At 49.8% G+C, this 6,000-nt stretch overlaps 1 protein-coding gene and 1 long non-coding RNA gene across 5 annotated transcripts in view; one reads left to right on the top strand and one right to left on the bottom strand.

Annotated features, from left to right (window-relative positions):
* The window catches only part of LOC144179582 (uncharacterized), a 23,582-nt gene extending 18,412 nt beyond the window's left edge, over positions 1–5,170 (top strand). The window contains exon 3 of the long non-coding RNA XR_013324289.1: positions 4,956–5,170. This is a non-coding gene — a long non-coding RNA (uncharacterized LOC144179582). The remainder of the gene's footprint in view (positions 1–4,955) is intronic.
* The window catches only part of LOC144179579 (zinc finger E-box-binding homeobox protein zag-1-like), a 558,265-nt gene that overhangs the window by 178,121 nt on the left and 374,144 nt on the right, over positions 1–6,000 (bottom strand). The window lies entirely within an intron of this gene.

The raw sequence follows: 6,000 nt of genomic DNA, 5'->3' as shown, positions 1-6,000 counted from the left end.
CGTGGCCAACCAACCCACTACCACCTGAAGCGATGGGCGTGCGCGTTGCAGAGCTTCGCGCTCCTAGTCCAGGAAGCCCTGATCTCTCGGGCGAGGATGGCAGCCGTAGTACGCGGCCTACCAGAAGCCCTCGCCGCCCATAGCTTTTCCTCCCCTGCCCCTTCCCCTATTGTTTCAATAAACGCCTCCCTCCCTCTTCTTTCTTTCGGTCCCTGGCACGCACACACGCACGCACGCACACCCCCCATTCCCCCCCACACACACACACTCACGCGCGCACGCACGCACGCACGCACGCACGCACGCACGCACGCACGCACGCACACACACACGCACACACACGCATGCACGCACACACACGCCACGTGCGCACACACACACACACTGTCTATCGCTCACACGCACGCAAACGCACGCACGTACAGACACAAGAAGGCCACCTCATTTTCCACTCAATATTCCATCTTTTGTTCCTTTTATTGGTATTTCCTGATTTTCCTTATACCCCTTGGTTGTGTAAAATTGAGACCCCCTCCACCACCACCCCCCCCCCCCCCCCCCAAGAAAAAAGAAAAACATAATATATGAAATTCTCCTCGTCGTGTCAGGCACACGCAGCTATGCAGCATTCCCTCCCCGAGCACCCTCACCAAGGCAGCTTCGAAACCGTGACGTTAATTTTCCGCGCTCTACTTGCGACTTGCCCTCGCACCAGTCAACTCGCCGACACCGAAAGAAGCAAAACAGCGTAGTGGTAAGCTTTACCTTTTTTTTAAGTTTTTCGGGGAACCCAAAGTAACGGTCTGCGCCCTAAAAGGGCACCATCTCCTCGTACTTCAATTTGATAATACCGGTACAACTGCGGAAAGAGAACGGATAGTGGTTTTGTGGAGAGTGGGAAACAAATAATGGTATGGAACACACAACTCAGGCTCTTACTCCCTGTACGAAGACGATACGCAGACTTTTTCCTTATGAACTTTATTCCCCCAACCGGCTACGATAGATCCGAAAAAACAAAGCGTGCCTCAGCCCCCGAGCCAGCAGCGTCAACAAAAGAATTGGGAAAGGGCAAACCCATTTTGAAAACAAACGCCCAACCGTAATAGGTCCACGAAGCCTCTCACCCACCCCTTCCACTTTCCCTCAAAAAAGAAAAAGAAGGAGCAAAAGACGGAAAGAAGAATACCTTAGGATAACCAAGGAGCAGACCACACGCAGGAAGAGCAGCATCATCGGCCGCGACGATGGGGCTATTGCCTACACAAGGCGCGCATGGCCGGGCGAGCGGGTGCAACTTATTTACATATTAATTAGTGGCTCATTAGCCCCTTAATCAAGCCAGTTATCTTCATCTGGAGACACGACCATTGTGCTTCGCGCACAGCGGGCGGGCGCCGACCAGACGAGTGCATAAATAGCAGACGGGACGTCTTTTGTCGTCCGGGTACATACGCGTCCGCCCAAGAAGCAACAGAAGCGGCCTCCCGCTACGTGCCATAGATGCCACGAGGCGCCGATGGCCGCTCGCGTATGAACGCGTTAATTTCTCCCGCCTCCTCCTGCTCCTTTGCAGCTTCCGCCGAGCGAGGACGAAGCGCAAGAAGCAACGCGATATGCGAAGCCCTCCGTAATTTATGCGCGAGAGGGAGGGGGGCGCTTGAGTAATGGCCAGCCGCTGGACATGGCGTCTTACAACGCCATGCATGGCGGCTCTGTCTGTCGGTGCAGATTTATGAACCGCCCGCTACGACCGCTGCAATTGTGGATACATGGAGCTATGGCTGCCTTCCGCGCCACCCCGCCCCCTTTTCCGGATTTATTTCCGAAAGCAGCGTGACCAATAGAAGTTCGAAGCTATAGCCCGAAAAATTGCGGAGGTTGCGGCTTGAATGCGTGTATCAGTGAGTTATGTATACTTGGGCCGAGTTCGAACGCTGGCGCACTTCAGCACGTCCACCCTCAAAAAACTGAACGGTAACGAGTTGGAAGCCTATACAAAAATAGCCGCTGTTTTTTACTATAACTAACTATGGAAAAAATAAAACGGCAGTAAACAAATCGAAAGTAAAAATCCACTTCTTGTGTTACAAGTTACCAGCGCTCCCTGGAGTGATCAAATCAATGCAAACTTTCTAGTGGAGACGGGCCTGGTTACATCAGTGTTAAGCCCCAGGTTCAGGCTCTCGTGCAGTGGACAGACAATGCCTTGCGACAGGGGCACGCAGTCTCCCCTGCATGCATCGACCTCTCGACCTCTGGTAGGACCACTGGGACATCAAATCCCTGTTTTTCTGGGTTAAAGCAAAGCTCATGCTCGCTCGCACATCAGGGTGGTTCCTTGTTTTTTCTGTGCGCGGACGTACCAGGAAGGAGCGCTCTGTCTGAATAGAAGGCAAAGAATAAGTGCGCCCGTCTCCCTTTACATGCACCCCGCACACTGCGTGTGCACGCTGACTGTCTACTGCGCATGCGCAGAAGGGCCATCCCTGTCTGACTCGGCGGCGAGTGCGCTTGATCCGTTCTAAGGTCACGTGTTCTCAGGTCACGCGTTAAACCTGCGCTCAGCATATGGCGCGCGTTCTCGAGAATGGCGGGCTGGCCTCCTTTGAGCTTTTAATGTGGAAACATTATGCGCCTCATGGGCTGAAAAATCCCGCGTAGTCGTTGACAGTCCACATCAGATCGTATCTCAAATGGCGCGGTCGACGCAAGGAGCAAAAAAAAAAAAAAAAGCCTAGGTTTGCTCACTTGACGTTGCGAACACTATGATAACAGCGAAGCTGTCTGACGTTCCTTAGTCGCAAGGCTAAGCTTCATAGAACTTCTCAAAGGTAGCAGATCGATTCCCGTGCGCGCCAATTCATTTTTGCCGTGCTCCACTGCTCGCGCCATCTAGTAGAACGTTTTGTTGCTTTTGAACTTGGAACACTGCCGCAAGGGGGCGCCGCGAGCGCCTTTTTATTTTTTTTTACGGCGTATTCTTTATTTGCGATCGCAAATATCAAGCCTCCCTCTATTTTTCATTGAAAGAACCATGGAAATATCCTTTATGTATTGATGACTTGCCTCAATCATGCTTCATGTTTTCTTTTTGCTCAGCAATGTTGGCAAGTTTGAATGATGGCACCAGATTTAGTGAGTTGGAAAGGTTTTGCCAATATATAAGCGTCTCGTTCAAGCATTATGCTAACTTGCTGCACGTGTCCCTTTGGCACTTGCTCTCCTCCTCCCTAGGTATGCCCCCTGGTCATCGCTGCAATCGCGTTAGCACATTTCGTCCCTTGACAGCCTCGACCAAGAACAGATTCGCTGTTAAAACACGCCAAAAATCTCGGGCCGACGTAAAACATTTTTTTTTGTGGAGGGGTGGGGAGGAGGGGGAGGGGTTCTTTGAAAAAAATATTTGCCGCGTATCTGCTCCTTTCGTTGCAAATGTCGTCAAAAGACGATAGTCTTTGTAGACATTTGCCAAGGAAATGCCCCCCTTTGCTTTCCCGCTCACCTCTCATGCTGTTCCTGTACCACCGCGCTCATTCCGAGGTAAACACACTAAAGGTTTGCGCAAGGCGATTTGAATTTACCGCGTTCCACAGCAACAGGCCGGGTTCCTCGATGCCAGCGCTGCAGTACGGCGGAGACGCGCGTGAATGGAGGCGGCCGACTAGAAGGTTTATAGAGCCGCGTGGCTGTGCTCCACGTGCGTTCCAAGCAGAACGTGGAACCTAGCTAGTGGAACCTTTCGTTGCTGTTGCCGCGTGATTTTTCATATGCCGCCAGGAGGCGGCGGTTTTCTGCATTAGATGTAGAATATCATTTGCTATCGAAAAACCAAGCATCCATGAATTTTTAAATAAAGGAACACTGTAAATATCCCTTGTGTACTAATTTCCTGTCTTAAATTTGCGTAATGTCTTGTTCTTGTTCAACGAAGTTGACAAGTATGAACATGTAAACCGGGCTTAGACGTTTACATTTGGTTGTGAGTATATAAGACTATTGCGCAATATCAATTTTACTTTGGCCGGGTGGCTGAATCGAGTCACAGACAGACAGACGGACAGACAGACAGACGTACAGACAGACCAAAATTTCTGGGTTCAAGTAGCCCAAGAAACACTATCGTCTTTAAAAGTAAATTGAAAACGAAGCATGCTAGGTAACGTTTTGGTCTGGGCGGGAAGCGAGCCGAGGCCTCCGCGGTGTGGGGACAGCACGCTCACCGACGCCACGTCGTCTTCACGCTTCTGGTCGACTATAAAGGGTTTGTCTAGCAGAATACAAACTTGGGCGGGTTGGTACATTATGACAGTAAAAAAATAATCACGCATCTCCACGAAGTGAATCATGACGAGTGGGCGAACCACTGGGGATCGTTCTTACCGTAAATCACCCGTGAGAGTGCTTACTGCTACTAAAACGATTTCTAATCCAATCTAATACAATTTAATCTCACCCAATCCAATCCAAATCCAATCCAATCAAACCCAATGCTCCACGCACATGCGCAGCAGGCCTCTCTCTCTCTCTCTCTCTCTCTCTAACTCTAACCTTTCGTGAACCTTTTATTTGGTTGTTGTTAACCTTTTGTGAACCTTTTGTTCACAGATGTTTCGATTTACACTGCGCTGTGCCGTGAGCACGGACGCCGGACAAGCCTCGGCCTGAAGGTGCTTCGCCCATGAAAAACTGCAAGAAAGACGTGGACACAACAAGAACAAGTAAACAAACCCGATGCAGTGCCTAGTGCGTTCGTCGTGTTTGAGCACGCGACGGCACATGAGTATAGAACAGGTGCCCCCGGCTATAGTGCCTACAGTATACCAGTATGTATGTTCCAGGCACTATACCCCAGCCACGGAGAGCACTGTTAACGGGACAGCAACGGTGTGAAATGTGGCCAGATTTTTTTCTTGGGGTAATTCGCGCCGCATGTACCGCCCTTTTCTGTGCAGGCTAAGCGCGGTCGACCTCGCAAATACGCCAGCGGGGACTTAGCGCAGGAGGCGAAGAATACAGCGGGAATACCTGGAACACGAAGAAAGAAATCGGGGAAAGAGACGCGGTCACGATGTCGCTCTAAATAATGGTTTGGTAAATATCGCCAGGGGAAGTCGTGCTCAAAGCACGTAAGCAGGCATGAAGCATAAGTTACAGAGGAATTTTTTCGTGCGCGATTTCGAAGAAGGACGACGAATTTTCTTTGAATCGTTGTATTTCGATACAGCCTTACCATCAGCGATATCGAGAAACTATACCTGTAAAAGCTGACAACAGAAAAAAATGAAAAAAAATAATCGCGCTGCTCAGGCATTTTATTGAGTTATTTTTCAATTAATTCGTGAAGCTAATAGTCGTTTTTGGTGTGCTAATATGATGGTGAGTATGAACTTCGACACGTTCCGATTTCAATTTTTGTATGATGCGACAATTGCGGACTCGATTCGCGTTCGGCTTCCATAATTAACTCGTCGCACTTCGGGTGCATATGATGCGTGTTTTGTATGATCAGGGTTTTGTTTAGAGTCTGAGTTTTTTTTTTTTTTTTTTTTTTTTTTGCTGAGAGTTGCTGTGTCCTGTGTAGCTTCTCGGTACAATATGTGCGCGCGAGCGCGGGTGTGCAACTCATTCGACTTTACATCGCCGCAAGACACCACGGCTGCCAGTTCCCGACAAATTTTTAGTCCCCCTGCCCCTTAAGAGAGCACCCGAAACAGTTGTTTCCCGAAACAACTTTCTGGGAAGAATGTGAAGACTGGAAACGCGCCATTCAAACGCCGCGCCTTTTCTGCTTTTGGGAAGCCAACGAAGAGGGGTAAGAAGGGGCAGCTGGTCGCGCGCGCCAGCAGACGGAAAAGGCCATTCACAACGGATAATCACCATCATCACTGTCGTCGTTGTCGTCGTCGGTGGCGGCGGCGGCATTACCATCACCATATCAATCAATCAATCACCATATCAATCAATCAATCAATCAATCAATCAATCAATCAATCAATC

Source organism: Haemaphysalis longicornis, unplaced genomic scaffold (assembly GCF_048455015.1).
Source record: "Haemaphysalis longicornis isolate Haplotype H1 unplaced genomic scaffold, Haemaphysalis longicornis Haplotype H1 scaffold_4, whole genome shotgun sequence".
NCBI lineage: Eukaryota > Metazoa > Arthropoda > Arachnida > Ixodida > Ixodidae > Haemaphysalis > Haemaphysalis longicornis.
Note: the sequence above shows the minus strand (reverse complement) of the source record. Positions and strands in the feature narration are given on the sequence as shown.